This window comes from Papio anubis, chromosome 7 (assembly GCF_008728515.1).
Source record: "Papio anubis isolate 15944 chromosome 7, Panubis1.0, whole genome shotgun sequence".
NCBI lineage: Eukaryota > Metazoa > Chordata > Mammalia > Primates > Cercopithecidae > Papio > Papio anubis.
This window is the reverse complement of record NC_044982.1, coordinates 159,773,944-159,790,048: the sequence shown is the minus strand read 5'-3', so window position 1 is coordinate 159,790,048 and position 16,105 is coordinate 159,773,944. Positions and strand designations below refer to the sequence as shown.

Below are 16,105 nucleotides of genomic sequence, written 5' to 3'. Positions count from 1 at the left end.
ACCGCAGAGGCTCCACTTTCAGCTTTAGGAGTGCCATAAGCTAAAAGCTCCAGCCTGCTAATGGCAGAGAGTAATTCTGGCTTCTGTTATTGGGCCCGGGAAATGAGTACCATCGGGGCACTGAGACTGTAGGGAAAGGTAGGGAAATGCACTTCACTCTATTAAACCTCCCGGCTGAAGCGTCTGCCTGCTGAATGCTAGTGAGGAGGCAGGACACACACCAAACAGCATCAGGGCTTGCTTCTAGATGATTTTCTCCTTGAAGCCCAGACTTTAAACAGCCCTGATGTTTGAGGTCAAGGGTCTTTGGGGAGCACCAGCAGCCCTGCGGAGCCCTCGTGATGAAGTCAGCACAGCACACGGAGGGTGTTGTGTCTGCCTGGCACGGCCTGGTGGCTTCGTGGAGAGACTATGTTTAATGCCACTAGCATAGTAATCCAATATTCTCCACTCCTCTGTAGAATACCTGCCAATAACGACAACATGTGATCAAATAATTCCCTTTCAGCATCAGAACTTCCATTAGAAACACGTCTACCTGCCCCTGCCGCTGGTATCTCACAAGCCCCCCAGAACATTCGGCGCCTGCCCCTGCCGCTGCCGGTATCTCACAAGCCCCCCAGAACGTTCGGCGCCTGCCCCTGCCGCCGGTGTCTCAGAAGCGTCCAGAACGTTCGGCGCCTGCCCCTGCCGCCGGTGTCTCAGAAGCCTCCAGAACGTTCGGCGCCTGCCCCTGCCGCCGGTATCTCAGAAGCCCCCCAGAACGTTCAGCGTGTCCAACTTGATCTGGTTTTCTGGCACCAAGAAAGCTCACGTTAAAGTCAGAGACTCAGCGTTGAACACCCACATTCCAGAATTCTGCCCGTGTAGAGCCTCTGATGGTGTCACATCCCTCACTGCGGCTCTACAGCTGTCCCGCTCTTATGTGCAGGTGGGCAGGTCACTCCTGAAGTCCTGGGCAAGGAAGAGATCACTGAGACGCAGCTTCCTCCTTCCCAGAGCTCAAGCTGGAAGCTCCTGGCCCTGGACCGCCAATTCTCATCTAACACCCAAACTCTCCAGCCTCACCTTAATTCTTCCAGCTCTGCGGATTAGACAGAGGTATTGTATTCATCAGGTTCTTCTCACAGAAACACAAACCCTTTTCTCTACAACTTCACTCCTGGCGCCGGCCTTGCCTTTCCTCCAGGAGCCCGCCTTTCAATGAGAGCAGCAGTGGGGCAGTGCTGAGGACGGCCACCCTTTTGAGCACTCACCACCTGCCAGGTGCAGTGCAAAGGGCAGGCTAGAAGCACCTCTGACATCATTCCCATTTTGCAGATGTATTAGTTCGTATTCACATTGCTAATAAAGACATACCCGAAACTGGGAACAAAAAGAGGTTTAATTGGACTTACAGTTCCACAGAGCTGGGAGGTCTCAGAATCACGGCACAAGGTGAAAGGCACTTCTTACATGGCCACGCCAAAAGAAAAATAAGGAAGAAGCAAAACTGGAAACCCCTAATAAACCCATCAGGTCTAGTGAGACTTATTCACTGTCACGAGAATAGCACAGGAAAGACCGGCCCCCCTGATTCAATTACCTCTCCCTGGGTCCCTCCCACAACACGTGAGGATTCTGGGAGATACAATTCAAGTTGAGATTTGGGTGGGGACAAACCGTATCAGCAGATATTGAAACTGAGGCCCAGAGAGGTCAAATGATGTTCCTGGATTACAAGCTAGTGAATGCAGGAGGCAGACCCCAAAGCTCACTCTCCATGCCACACTGTAGCCTGCCTGTATAATCAAGTGCCTCACTGTGCTGTAGTCAAGCCCTCAGACCCAACATCCTCGAGCCCCCGAATGCTCCACCAGCGTCTCCCTCCCCAGGCCCAGCCCAGCGGCCCACACCCCTCCTGAAACAGGGCTTCCCTCGGAGCCAGGAGAAGAAGTGAGGAGGGCAGGAAGCTCCACCAGCCTCTACTGTAATTGGATCTCCCTCCTGGCAGTTCTCGGTGACAAGAAAGGGCCATGTGGTATGCACACGCACTGACGAACCACGTGCTCAAACACTGCCTCCAAGCCCCAACCCAGCCACTTCCATTGCAGCACCCTGAGCTCAGTGTCTGTGCCGCCTGCAAGCGCTCCTTGGGCCTCAGCAAAACGTCCTAGAACACAGCCAGGTGCCATGGGACTAGAGCTGCAGCTTGAGAAGGTGCCAGTCCCAAAAAACTCCTGAAAAACACTCTAATTGGGGTTTTGTCAATACTATAAACTAGTGGAACCCTTTCTAAAAACAAGAAACAAAACAACTTTAGTGGGTCCCACATAACTAAATACATGGACATGCACTGGCAGACACAGACACATACACACACTTTGCCCTGCTTGGTTTCTTGGCATCAGCAGTTTCTTTAAAGAGGGCTGTTCTGCTACGTAGCGCATTACAGTCAGATGTGTGAGCAGCAATCAAATTCCCTTCTGCCTGTTCTGGTCTAGAGAGCCATTCCTTAACTTTACCATGGTGTTCAAAGGCGACACCCACCGCTGCAGGCTTTTCAGCCTGAGAGTGCCGAGGTTAGAACTTTTGGTGCATCATTCTGGCAGGTGCTGCAGCAGAACGCAGGGCTTCCTGCAGAGGGGAGATGGGTGGACACGCTGTGGCACCCCTAAGAAGGTGAAGGAGGTGCCACGCAAGGCTGCTGTCACCGGGTAGCAAAGAGGATGGGTGGAGGCTGCGCCACATCCCGGACAGTGAGTCTGCTGGGAGACCTGGATGAACTGGGGCTCAGGCAGAGAGGCATGGGGAGTGCTGTAAGAACAGGATCTGGAGCTCAACGCTGGGTTTGCAGCGCAGCCCCTCCTCTGACTGGCTGCATAGTAGGGTGAGCCCATTGACCCATCCAGACCTGGACCCCTTTATTTCTAATATAGGGAAGCGACTGTACTTATCTCAGGGTGGTGATTCTTAGTGCAGAAGAGCTTGGAGCACCCCAGTGCCTGGCCCACCCCACATCAAGGGAGTCAGAATGCAGGCGTAAGCCCAGGCCTTTGGGACTTCGAAAGCTCCTCGGAGGAATCCCACCTTGGCCAGTGAGACACTAAGGGGGTAAAAACTATGTGTGCTAGCTGCCTGTGCTAAGTGCCGGCAGATGTTCTCTGCGGCCGCTGCAGTGAGCAAGCACCCAGCTGGTCACCTCTCTGAAGCACTGCGCTGTAGACGGAGGTAGGTGTGCTCGCTGCAGTATGGGACCCTTGCGTCTGAGACGCACCTAACACGCCAACCTGGATGGGTGCATGGGCAGGCACTGGGCGTCCCTGACCTAGGAGACACTGGGGTGAACATGGGGCCAAGGGGGTCCAAAGGGCGCACCAGGGCTGGCTCCCAAAGTCCCCTCACCCCTATGAGGCTGGTTCCTGGACTTGCACTGGTAGAATCTACAGGACTTGGCAGCTGGTGCTCTGCAATGGATGAGGGACAGCCAAGTCAGAGGGAACCCCAAGTGCTGGGCCAGCATGACGACGAAACGGCTGGACCATTCACAGGATACAGTCAGCACGTGAGCAGCTGGGATGGAGGAAGGGTCAGTGGCTTGGGCCTCCCGAGCTGTGGGCTGGTGAGCGGCAGGGCTCCTGTACCACTACTCCTGTCACTATGGCTCACAGTCATTATTGGGGACTTTCTGTGAAAGATGTAATCGGAGAAAAAATGGCGTTGTCTGTTTAAAAGAAAAGCAGCGTTTCCTAATTCCTTCTACTCGCAAGTGTGGACTGAGAGGCAAAGGTCCTGGCTGGGGACTGGACTCCCATCCTGTCCACTCCAAGTGCTTCAACCCCAGGTCCAGGTCCGGCCTTGTGTTTCCAATTTCTGATTGACTCTCAGTAGAGCTCTCTCTCTCTCTCTCTGTATTTATTTTATTTTATTATTATTTTTTTTGAGACAGGGTATCACTCTGCCATCCAGGCTGGAGTGCAATGGCATAATCTCGGCTTACTGCAGCCTTAACTTCCCAGGCTCAAGCGATCCTCGCACCTCACCCGCCCAGGTAGCTGGGCTATTTTTTTTTTTTTTTTTGGTAGCAATAGGGTCTCAATGTGTTGCTCAGGCTGCTCTCAAACTCCTGGGTTTATGTGGCCCTCCCGCCTTGGCCTCCCAAAGTGCTGGGATTACAGGTGTGAGCCACCGCGCCTGGCCTTCCCTCACTATTTCTAAAGGAAATGTTTAGTAGAGTTTCTGTCCTGACACTGCTCATTAACGCCTTGACTCTCACACACACGTGCATGCACACACACTCCGATGCTGAAACACACTCCTATCAGATTTTTGAAGCCTGCCCCGTAGTAAAATCCTCATTCCTTTTGATCCACCGTCGTCCACAGAGCTTTTACTTTTACATGCATGTAGGCTGGGTGCGGTGGCTCACGCCTGTAATCCCAGCACTTTGGGAGGCTGAGGCGGATGGATCACAAGGTCAGGAGTTCAAGACCACCCTGGCCAACGTGGTGAAACCTCGTCTCTACTAAAAAAACAAAAACATTAGCTGGGGGTGGTGGCAGGTGCCTGTAATCCCAGCTACTCAGGAGGCTGAGGCAGAGAATTGCTTGAACCCAGGAGGCAGAGGTTGCAGTGAGCTGAGATGGCGCCACTGCACTCCAGCCTGGGTGACAAAGTAAGACTCTGTCTCAAAAAAAAAAAAAAAAAAAAAAAAAAAGGACATGCATATACTAACCACAACCATCAGCTTCCTTGAAGGCTGCAGCCAGCCAGCCGGGGAAGTGGCCATCCTGCCCCAGTGCCTCAGCCTTCAGCTAACTTTCTGGAGCTGCAGTTTCTAGCTGTAGGTTCATCACGAGAAAGCATTTTCCTCTTCCTGACAGTGGAAAGAACTGAGATGCAGTGAAATGGATTGATCTGAGGTGATCAGCATGGTGACGCCACCATCCAGGAATGGCGGTTACTTTCACTCTGAACCTGCACTGCGAGCGGTCGAATTCTACCCTCCCCAGATTCATGTGTTCAAATCCTAACCCTGGATACCTCAGACTGTGCCCTGATTTGAAGACAGTTTTTACAGAGGTAATAAGGGTTAAATGAGGTGACTAAGGTGGGCCCTGATCCAACAGGACTGGTGTCCTTAAAGAAGAGATCAGAACACAGACATACACAGAGGGACGACCACCTGCAAGCCCAGGACAGAGGCCTCAAGTAAACCAACCCTGTCGGCACCTTGATCTCAGACTTCCAGACTCCAGAACTATGAGAAAATAAATTTCTGTGGTTTAAGCTGCCCAATCCATGGCACTTTGTTATGGCAGCCCAAGCCAACTATGAGGTACGCATTTAAAACAGGACCCGGGCGAGGCGGAGAGGGGCCCCACCCATGCTTTCAGCCGTCCCTGCCTGTGGATTTCAGCCAGGACACCCCCCAGGGCTTGAAGCTGAGACTTCGTTTGGTGTCCGCATTCATGGACTCCTGCAGACTAAAACCTCAAGCGAGCAGAGATGACCCCAAATTGCTGGGTGGGTCCCAAGGACACAAAGCCATCACGGGGTGGTCCCTTCCTCCTCGCCCAGACACAAAGCCTACCTTTCTTTTTGGTTCCTCAGGAGACTTTCATGCTGGGGTGGAAACGTGAGTTTCCGAGTGCCAGACCCAGCAGGAACGGCTGTTGCTCCTGGCTGCAGTGATTTGGGGTCACGGGGCCATGTGTTCTCTGGGGAGTGGAACACCAGCCTGACTGTCACGGCTCAGGGACACGTCTTGCCCTGTGCACCAAGCTGCCACCGCTGCAGGCCTGTGTCCTTATTGGATGAGAGGCAGATCCCCTAATGTGACCTACAGGAACCAGGGACTTAAGAATTCCCTTCCCCCAACACGTGCAGGCCAGCGAGTGCAGGTGGGCAGCCAAACACTGCATTTACAGCATACATTTTCAAAACCTTCCAGCCCATCATATCGACCTACGCGTGCCAGTGCCTGGGATGTCAGAAATGCCCCATGCCGCATGTCTGGAGCACCCACCACCAACGCGTGCCAGTGCCTGGGATGTCAGAAATGCCCCATGCCGCATGTCTGGAGCACCCACCACTAATACTAACAGCAGGAGTTCAATTCGGAGGTGCAGAAATATTCTCGGCCACCTGTGATTCCTTCCCGACTGGACCACAGCTGCGATCGGCCCAGCCCAGCCCAATCAGCCTGAGCGGTGACAGCAGTGGTGATGCTGCCCTGCGGAGATGGCCCTGAGGGGCTTCATAGCCAGGCCCTGTGCCCCAGCTGTCGGCCGCGAACCTGGCCCACCACTCACTTGGGCCCCGGCCAGCCAAGGGGCTGACTCCCTCTGAGTCTCAGTGGCTCCTTTGCTAAATGGGAGTAATAACAGCACCTTCTCAGAGCTGCCAAGAGAACTAAATGAACGAGGGCCTGACACACTCGAGTGCCCAGTGTCAGCTGGCACTGTTACCCAGCCAGGAGAAGGGAGTAGTGGGGGTCGTCACTCTCACCAGAGGGTTGCAAAGGAAAATAATAAATCTCAGGACCCCAAACTTACGCCCAGAGGTGGATGGAGTCAGGCAACACACTGTTCCAGATGAACGGCTGTCACTGGCATTACGCATCATCCAACGCCCCAGGGACAGGAAAGAGGCATTTCTGCAGGGCTGCCCTGCAGGGCAAACCCACCTGACAGCAATACCTCCAGCCTGCCCTGCAGGTGACTGCATGGCAGATGTGCCTGTGTGTATGTGCTGAGCTAGGACATCTGGGCGTGGCCAACCCAGAGATTTGTTCCTCAACTGTGATAAGCATCTGAGCCCCCACCTGTCCTGTGGAACTCGGGCCGCACAGGGGGTTGAGGCCCTGAATTTCGGGTAAAATGAAGGCTTCCAGGTGGAGGTCTTTCAGGCGAGGGTATTAGGTGAAAATGCTGTAGAAAGTGCATGCTGTGATAAGCGGTAGTGGTTTTCCTGTTCAGCCTGTCACCACCAGACTCTCTCACCTCTGTGTAAGCCCCTAATCAAACCCCGTGTCACACTTCCTGGCTCTGGGTCTCTCCTTCCGCCTCTTGGACCTGTGCCTTCCCCACTGAGGTTAACAGGGGTGCAGCACAACATGCCCGACAAGATCACACATGAGGACACTGTTTGCTGGCCACCCATAAACAAACACGCGCCAGTCATAACATGAAGAGCCCGGCACGGCAGCTCACGCCGGTCATCTCAGCACTTTGAGAGGCTAACACAGGAGGACTGCTTGAGCCCAGGAGTTCCAGACAAACCTGAACAACATAGTGAGACCTTCCTATCTCTATAAAAAATAAAAAGAAAAAACGTTAGGTCTGCGATCTCAGTCTAGCTTCTAAAACTAAAGTCTGTTGGATTCCACATTAGTAATGTCCACTACAAGCTTATCTTCCCAGGTACAGAACAAAGACAAAGCTCCTTCCTCCACCCACCCAGAGATGTCTGCATAACTGATTCTGTGCTCTCTGTTTCTCTTCACACATTCACTTTGTCTGACGGAAAAATGTGGATTTACTGAACACCAACTGAAGTCTCAAAGGCAAGTGACCATTCCCTGGCTGCTGTCTGCCCCTCTTCCTGCGTGCCTCCTCCTGCTTTAAGGACATGTATGAATACTACACCTCTTGAAAACCCCCCTATTTTTTTTTGACACAGAGTCTTACTCTGTCACACAGGCTGGAGTGCAGTGGCATGATCTCAGCTCACTGCAACCACCTCTGCCTCCTGGATTTAAGCTATTCTCCTGCCACAGCCTCCCGAGGAGCTGGAATTATAGGCGCCCACCACCACGCCCGGCTAATTTTTGTATTTTAGTACAGACGGAGTTTCACCATGTTGGCCAGGCTGGTCTCGAATTCCTGATCTTAGGTGATCCACCTGCCTCGGCCTCCCAAAGTGCCGGGATGACAGGCGTGAGCCACCACGCCTGGCCTAAAAATCTCTTCAGAAAGCAGCCACAGGTATCTGTGGTTCCTATTCTACCGGGACACATCCTAAAGCTGGCTTCACAAACCTCAATTGATTGATACTTCTGCCTCAGTCACTCATTTCAGTCGTCAGGGGTTACTGGCTTTCTGAACACTGACTCAGAACCACCCCAATTCCAGGTTCTGGGCTGGGGCTGAATCTCTGGTCCACAGGCGACTTGCAGAAAAGGTAGGGCGCTCTCCTCCCAAAGTCCCCCACCCACCCACCAGGCCCTGACGGCTCTGATGCTTGCAACAGTCTGATCTCAGCTTCGGAACCTGACTTTGCACCCGAGACCTTTCCGTGCCCACTTTTAGCCTTAAAACAACACTCAAAATCCCCGAGGGTGGTTTCCGTGGCCCGTGCAGGCTCGCTGGGCCGAGGTGGAGCTGTCAGCCTCAGAGTCTGTCCTCGCAGAATTTCCTGCCTGGTGGTCAAGGCTCCTGAATGCTTGATAAAGGCCGGATGAGCAAACCAGCTATTTGAAGTTTTGTCCAAAACAAACCTAGATCCATAGTGCTTTGAAGTTGGCCTTCTTTACCACACCAATGAAAGGGCTTGTTTCTCGCCAAGGGCTGGTGCCAGTGCGGCAAAGGTCAGTTGTGACAGGTGAGTGGAACGACCCTGAAGCTCTGGCCCAATTCCTAACCTTGAATCCCCCGGCATGCACCTAACCCCCCACTCTCCGCAACGCCAGGGAAGACGGCTCACCACCAGCAATGACACCCACATTTCTTGTCCTTTTACAGTTTTGCGGGGTGGGGAACATAAGACATTCGGACAGACACACTACTGAAAAGGGCTTTGTAAAAACTGACAAACTAAAGAAGTTTGCCTTAGGCCTGATCTCAGCTTGTTGAAAAGTCTCACTGGGGTTCATGAAGTCATTTCCTTGGCACACGGACTATTCATTAGCAACGGTGAAAAAGCCTTGAATTAATTTCAACATTAAACGCAACTGAGATGTCAGGAAGCCCAGTTGCATCCACATCCCAGGAGGTAACAGTGTTTTCTGAAGTCGAGTTCTTGCTTTCTTTAAAGGTCGATTCCCTTTTAAGTTCTGGTTTACGTGACTATATGAAACTGCAAATGTGCCCATGAATCTCTGCTGCTGTGGACGGGTAAAACTCTGAGGAAGCCCTAACACCACAGTGAGAACCAAGATACAGCCTTCCACTGGAGGAGCACACGCAAACCAAAAGCGCGGCATAGGCTGAACGAGCGAAGCCGGCTCCAACCATTTCACAACACGAGGGTAACTCACATGTCTGCGGAGGCCAGGGGGTGCCGACGGGTCTTGCGTTGTGCTCTGCGGACGCAAGGACGTTCCCTCTTGTTGTAAGCCGTGCTCACAAAACAAGCAGAAGGGAAATGACACACAGCACAGGGCCTCCACCAAGGGACGAAGGTTCCAGAGTCCAGTCAGCAGAGGTGGATCACGTGGGCACCCCTCACCTAATGCATGGGCTCACAGCAGGTCCTCAACAGCGAGACTGGAAAGTCCAGATTCCCCCGGGGAGCACTCTCTTCAGAGCAATCCACTTCTACAACACTCTATCTCAGCCCGGGAGGGAACGTTTATCCTCTCCTACATTTAGAGATAATAGAAAGTGATAACCTAATAAAGCAAAACCACTTCATTTTGCTTTCTTCTTTGCACACTCTTGCACTTACTTGCACACTCACTTGCAAGAATGTTTGCACTCACACCTGTCTGCATACACACTCACACAAACACACACACCTAAACATCCACACACACACACACACTCTCACACTCACTCATGAGGAGACGCTTACTGTTTGTTAACTAAAGTCAGTCTCACATTGTCAGCTCTTCCCACTGGTAAGGAAATCCCTGCTCCAGAAACACACATAGAGAAAGTTTCAAACCCTTTGCAATTACTGATGCAATTAAACTGCATTTAGGAAAATTGGAAATTGTATTAAATTCCCCCCCTTTTTTTTAACAGTGAAAATATAGTCAAAGAGAAAAAAGGCATTTCACATTATATGCTGCCTTGAACAGAATTAAAACATCTTACTGCTTTGGTTGTCTTTTTACTTCTGGAATAAGAAATCATTTCCAGTCACACAAAACTTCTTAAGTTTCCACACAATATAATAAGATCTTTTTGGATAAATATTTCAGACTAGTCAAATTATCATCAACTTCATGGCATTAATGTATTCATTTAGATCAGAGGTCCGGGCGCGGTGGCTCATGCTGGTAATGCCAGCACTTTGGGAGGCTGAGATGGGAGGCCAAGATGGGTAGATCACCTGAGGTCGGGAGTTTGAGACCAGCCTGACCAAGATGGAGAAATCCCATCTCGACTAAAAATACAAAATTAGCTGGGAGTGGTGGTGCATGCCTGTAATCCCAGCCACTTGGAAGGCTGAGGCAGGAGAATCACTTGAACCCGAGAGGCAGAGAGGTTGCAGTGAGCCGAGATCGCACCATTGCACTCCAGTCTGGGCAACAAGAACAAAACTCCGCCTCAAAAAAAAAAAAAAAAAGATCAGAGTGCTGGTGCTGTACTCTCTGTACGTGGTGATTGAATAGACTATAAATTAAAGGCAAAGAATCCATTGTGAAGTCACCAGAAATAAAAACAAAAATCTAGGACCAAACTTACATTGCCATGAAATAAACACAGTTAATATGAGAAAACATGGTATGTCTCAAGTAATCATATTACCTACCAAACTGAATTTCTTTGAATATCCACACTTGCTGGAATTAAAAATTTAATCTAAATAAAGTTATTGTATTGTCAAAGTCATTTATTTCTGTCTTTCCTGTTACCAGATTTAATGTCCTTCAAGAAAATTATGAGATTGTTAAATTTAAAAACAAAAATGTCTCAGTATAATTTATGAGCTCGTTGACTATCCTTCAACATATAAGAGAAAAACATGTAAGCCTCTTCGTAAAGGCTTAAAATTGATCGATCTAATTAACACACCCAGGTAGGTGTCTTTGTTTTCCACTTCGATGACAGATTATCCTGCCTCCTTCAATCCCATGGCCAATGTAGCTAAATTTCATTAAAGACTAACAACTTGAAAAGCTCAGGGAAAAGAGACTTGGGTACGAAAACTACCTTGCAAATTGTACTTTTTCACTTCTAGTTTTCCTGTGATTCCAAAGACAATTTTGGAAGCATGTATAGGTAGCAGTTTTTTAAAAAAAATATTTTGTCTTCTACATATTTGGACTTTTAGAGTCATTTTCTAAGCTTCCGAATTCTGTCAAGTAACTTGGGGCAGGACTGACTCTCCTCCGTAAAGAAAACTGCCGAGTCACAGCCTGAATACACCGGGCCCCCAGAGACTGGTCACAGGGTATTCACAAAGTAGAGGGGAAGCTCTGGCTCCGCCTTGGCATCACGCAGACCTGACTGTGAGGGTACGTGTTTAATAGTAGTGTTTGTCCAGCCTAGGAAGTTTCCACGCTCCTTTCATCTTTCTTCCTTATTTGGAACATACACCAGTGTGCACAGACACACGTGCACACATTGCGCAGGCCTGGGAAGAATCAGCAGCAGATCTTCCTGCAAGCCTGACAATGACTGCTCCCCACAGCGCTGCACAGAGCACGTGGGTGTGGCTGGGACTGTGGGCACTAATCCAAACAGGTCCACCCAAGAGACAAACTTGGAAACTATTTTCTCAGTAAATTAACCCACACGGAAGTCACCTCTGGGATGGCTCTTCTCGACTGACGTGTCCTCTGGGTCTGGACTCTCCAGCTGTTCTCAAGCAGGCTGGCCCTGTCCCCGCCTCACCCCGGCTGAAATTCCAACACTCATCTGACATTTCATATCCCTGTTTCTCGTCTACAGTGAGCACCGAAGACTTCAACCATCTATCTAACTTTTCACCCAGATCATGTAAGCGCCATGAGGGGAAAGACGCTCCCAGTTTTCATCAATGCCCCTCCTAAAATGGGGCTAGAATAAATGTTCAATACATATATTAATAAATGCTCAATACACATATTAATAAATGCTCAATACATATCTGCTGAATGAATTAAAACTTACAAAAATGAGTCTTTGAAAACACTGAGTTTTATATAAAATTATCAGTCTAGGGATCTCCGAGTTCTGCAGAAATGACAAATGTTACAGATGAACTAGAAACTGCTACCCACAGAACGTCTGAACGTATGCACCTTCGTGGCAGGGCTGCAGGGCTGTACGAATGTGCGGGTGACAGAGAACAGACACCCCACGCAAAGCGGAGGCACCCGCTCTGAATCCACACTGGTGGACGGGGTGGGGGAGGGGAGGCACCTTGGGAGAATCTCCTGACTTCACTTTTTCTGTTTCTCATCTATAAAATGGTGTGATAATCATTATCTCACAAGATTTATACTTAAAACTCTGTGAAACTCTGTTTAAAAATGTTTGCTCTACTACAGTTGTGGGAGATATAGCAGGCCTGGCACGCAGGAGGTTAACCAAATGTGAGTCGTTGCCTGAGAGTGTGAGGCTCCACACAGGGGCCTCTCTCAATTCTTGGATAACATCCATTCAACTCCAACCTTTACATCAAATCTTTACGTCTGCAGATCTCTGTTTCTTTTTCCAGAGGTGACACCGCTGGGTGATTTAAGGTCCTGGAGCCATCAGCCCGGTGTCCAGGCCTCATCTTCAGATTCTGGGGTCTGGGTGGGCCATGCCTTCAGGCTTTTGTTGTAGCCCCTCAACACTGCACTTTTTCCAATGCTCTTCATAAATACAACCCTATTCCACCTCTGGGGCACCTTCTGACCGACATCATTCCCTGTAGTGCCTGGCACCCGAGACCTCTCCATCCTGGTCCTCAGAGTGAGTTTCAAGCTCCTCTTTGTAGAACCTCCCTTGACCTCTCAGATGGCCCTAAACCCCTAACAAAAGCCTCCTGGACTCATCTCACTGCTCCGTACTGGGCATCGCTGGTGAATAGGCCTGAGTCCTGCAGGTATTGGTCCTGTGGCTGGTCTTCAGGTGGGGGGTGTGTGTGTGTGCATGCATGTGTGCGTGTGTGTGTGTATACCCATTCCGCACTGCCCACCCCCTCCACGTTTCTCCAGGGCTTGGCCTGCTCCACTCTTTCCCCACCTCTCAGTCTGGGGTACCCAGGACATGTTCCTGCAGACAACATGGGCCGTCTCGAGCCTAGGCTGCTGCTCCATGCACCCTCTCAAAGGTGGGGCTCCGCGGCGCTGCTGTCCAGAGAGCTGCCACCAGTCTTCATCCACTGCAGCGAGGTCCTGGCTCCAGCAGTGTCCAGGGACCAACAGCCCCTGGCATTTAGCAAGTTCCCATGCTTGGCACCTCCCTGGCAATGGCCTCCCCGGCCCCCAAGGGAAGGCTTCCAGCAGGTTCCACCAGTGAAGCCCCTAAGTACCTTTTCTGCCATCCCCCAATTTGAGGCTGTGGCCGCTGCCATGGGTCAGGGGTTGGGAGGGCGCTATGAGTAGGAGAACACGTCTGTCTCAGAGCCAGGGGCAGTGGCTGTCCCTTCATCAGCTATTCCCCATACACATATATATTCGAGACAGAGATAGGGGCTCTGTCCCCCAGGCTGGAGTGCAGTGGCGTGATCACAGCTCACCACAACATCAAACTTCTGGTTCAAACCATCCTTCCCACTCAATCTCTTAAGCAGCTGGGACCACAGCTGCATACCACAATATCTGGCTATTTTGTTTTTGTGTTTTGTTTTGAGATGGGGTTTCCCTGTGTTGCCCAGGCTGGTCCGGAATTCCTGGCCTCACACAATCCTCCTGTCTCAGCCTCCCACAGTGCTGGGATTATGGGCGTGAGCCACTGTTCCTGACTCCTATATTTTTCGGAGTCCTCTTTACTTCTTATTTATTTATTTTTTAAAGATAACAGCTTTATTGAGATATAATTCACTTATCATTACTTCTTACAACTCAATCCTCAACTAAGAATTCCTCACATTAGACTTTCCCTGATTGAATCATGTGTGGTTTCTGTCTCCTGATTGGACCCTGCTGGATACACCAAGTTCCTGCATTAATGCCACTTCTAATTTAAGTGATTTGCAAAAGGGCTCCCACTTCCAACTGACCTTTCATTAAACCGGTAAAATATTATATTGTATTTCACATAAGTCAGTATACAGATTATTACCAGTTCTTAACCTGTCCGAGACAAGCTAACTCGATATTATAAAAAAACTAATTGAAACACAGAGTACTTAAATGTTCTTGGCATTTGTGGTTTGTCAATTGCTGGGGTTTAAAAGTCAGAGACTTGCTTCCTTTATTTTCAGTGGGGTGGTTCATAGATTTCAGAATGTAATGCATAAATGGGAATTTGGATACCAAAAAAAATGTCTTTGGACCTTTAGGGAAAGAGGAAAAAAAAAAACACCCAAAAACCAGAAAGTGGGGGAAAAAAGGTAATTGGGACCAGAATGTGCATGCAAGTAAAGAATTCTGGTGCTAATAATATAATTTTAAAAAAACCTTCAGAATTGTTTAGGCTGTTAATTTGGCCATTTTGACCAGATCACGGCTCAAAGCTACTTCCTCGGATTCCCGGGGCCCTGAGAAGGGTGACGTAGATGTGTCTGTCTGCAGCCTTCCTCGAGTTTTAAACATCCAACTTGTAAGCAGCTCATTTCTATAAAGCACCACTGAGCTATGAAGTGCTGTGGTTATTGTTTGGGAAAAAAGCGGGCGGGGGAGGATTGTAGATATGACTGGGTTCAGAAGTTGAAGATCAGAAGATAGGAAATGGGCAAGTTCTTTTTTTTTTTTTTTTTAAGATGGAGTCTCACTCTGTCACCCAGGCTAGAGTGCAGTGGTGTGATCTCGGCTCCCTCCGCCTCCCGGGTTCAAGCGATTCTCCTGCCTCAGCCTCCCGAGTAGCTGAGACTACAGGCATGCGCCACCACGCCCAGCTTTTTTTTACTAGAGATGGGGTTTCATCATGTTGGCCAGGATGGTCTTGAACTCCTGACCTCAAGTGATCCACCTGCCTCAGCCTCCCAAAGTGCTGGGATTACACGCGTGAGCCACCGCGCCCAGTAGAGGAAGTCATTCTTGAGAGTTAATCAAGGAGCTCTGTCTGTGGCGTTCCCCTACCCGCCACGCCAAGCATGCATGCCCCACCCTCCAGTGCTTCAATTCTGCAGTATTTTCCACCTTGTGTGAGGTTTCACCAGTTAGATACTCATCTGCATTTGTTTAAGTGGCTCTCATCCTCTGTGCACACGGGCTGCCCCTTTCAGAGGTGATGTTTGAGCTGTCAGCCCTCTGCCTGCCCCTAAGTCTAGCTTGGACCTCGGGAACTGAGGGGGGTGCCGTCCCTGGTTGATGTCAGCGTGAGTTCACATCCCTGCAGAGGAGACGGGGCAGGTCTAGGGGAGAAGCTGAGAGTGAGGCCAGCTCACGCCCATGACTTACTGAAGACAGCGGGGAGCACGAGGGCTGGGGCGAGGGAGTGGCAGTGGATGGGACCCTCACTTATCACGAAACCCTGGAGTGCAGTCATGGAGAAGCTGGGCGCTGCCGGGCTGTGCCTCGAGGGTCCCTAACTCTTTCACCAGCTCTCCTGATCTAAATGAGATCACTCCATTAACAACAAAAAAATACTATTTTAAATTTTTATGTCTGCGTTGCCTTATTCCAAAAAGATTTGAGGCAGTTCACAAAAATACACTTGGCATAAAAGAAGGTAAAAAGAAAAAAAGTAGATGAGGAAGTCATGGCGGAAGTCAGCACGGGTGAAACACTCAGGCAGATGCTCGTGCGGCAGTGACACCTGCCGCAGGCGGGCTGGGCGGGCGAGGCGCGGAGTACCTGGTCTGCTGCAAGTGTGTCAGGCGTCTCCCCTTGTGACGGTGGCCGGGGGCATCTAGAGCGGAGGCAGGGATGCTAGAGCCCCCCACGATCCTGCCCAGCCGATCGCTCACCCCCCACTCTCTACAGTGCCCTCGCTGAGGTCCACAGAGGGCAGAGCCCACTGCCCCAGGGAAGCCCGATGGGCTGGTGCTGAGGCCGATGCGGGAGGGCACTGCCTGATAGAGGAGGAAAACCCCAGCGGCGTCCTCCCTGTGAACCAGAGGCTGGCTTCCCCACCCTTCAAGGCCAGAGCAGGGCTGG

At 50.5% G+C, this 16,105-nt stretch overlaps 1 protein-coding gene across 9 annotated transcripts in view; it reads right to left on the bottom strand.

Annotated features, from left to right (window-relative positions):
• ATP10A (ATPase phospholipid transporting 10A (putative)) overlaps positions 1-16,105 on the bottom strand; it is a 188,336-nt gene that overhangs the window by 82,742 nt on the left and 89,489 nt on the right. The window contains exon 1 of one of the 9 annotated variants that reach the window (XM_031668921.1): positions 9,239-9,494. The exons of the other annotated variants lie outside the window; for them this stretch is intronic. The gene's annotated coding sequence lies outside the window, so the exon portion shown is untranslated. Of the gene's footprint in view, positions 1-9,238; positions 9,495-16,105 lie in introns of those variants that run through there. 9 annotated transcript variants of the gene reach the window in all.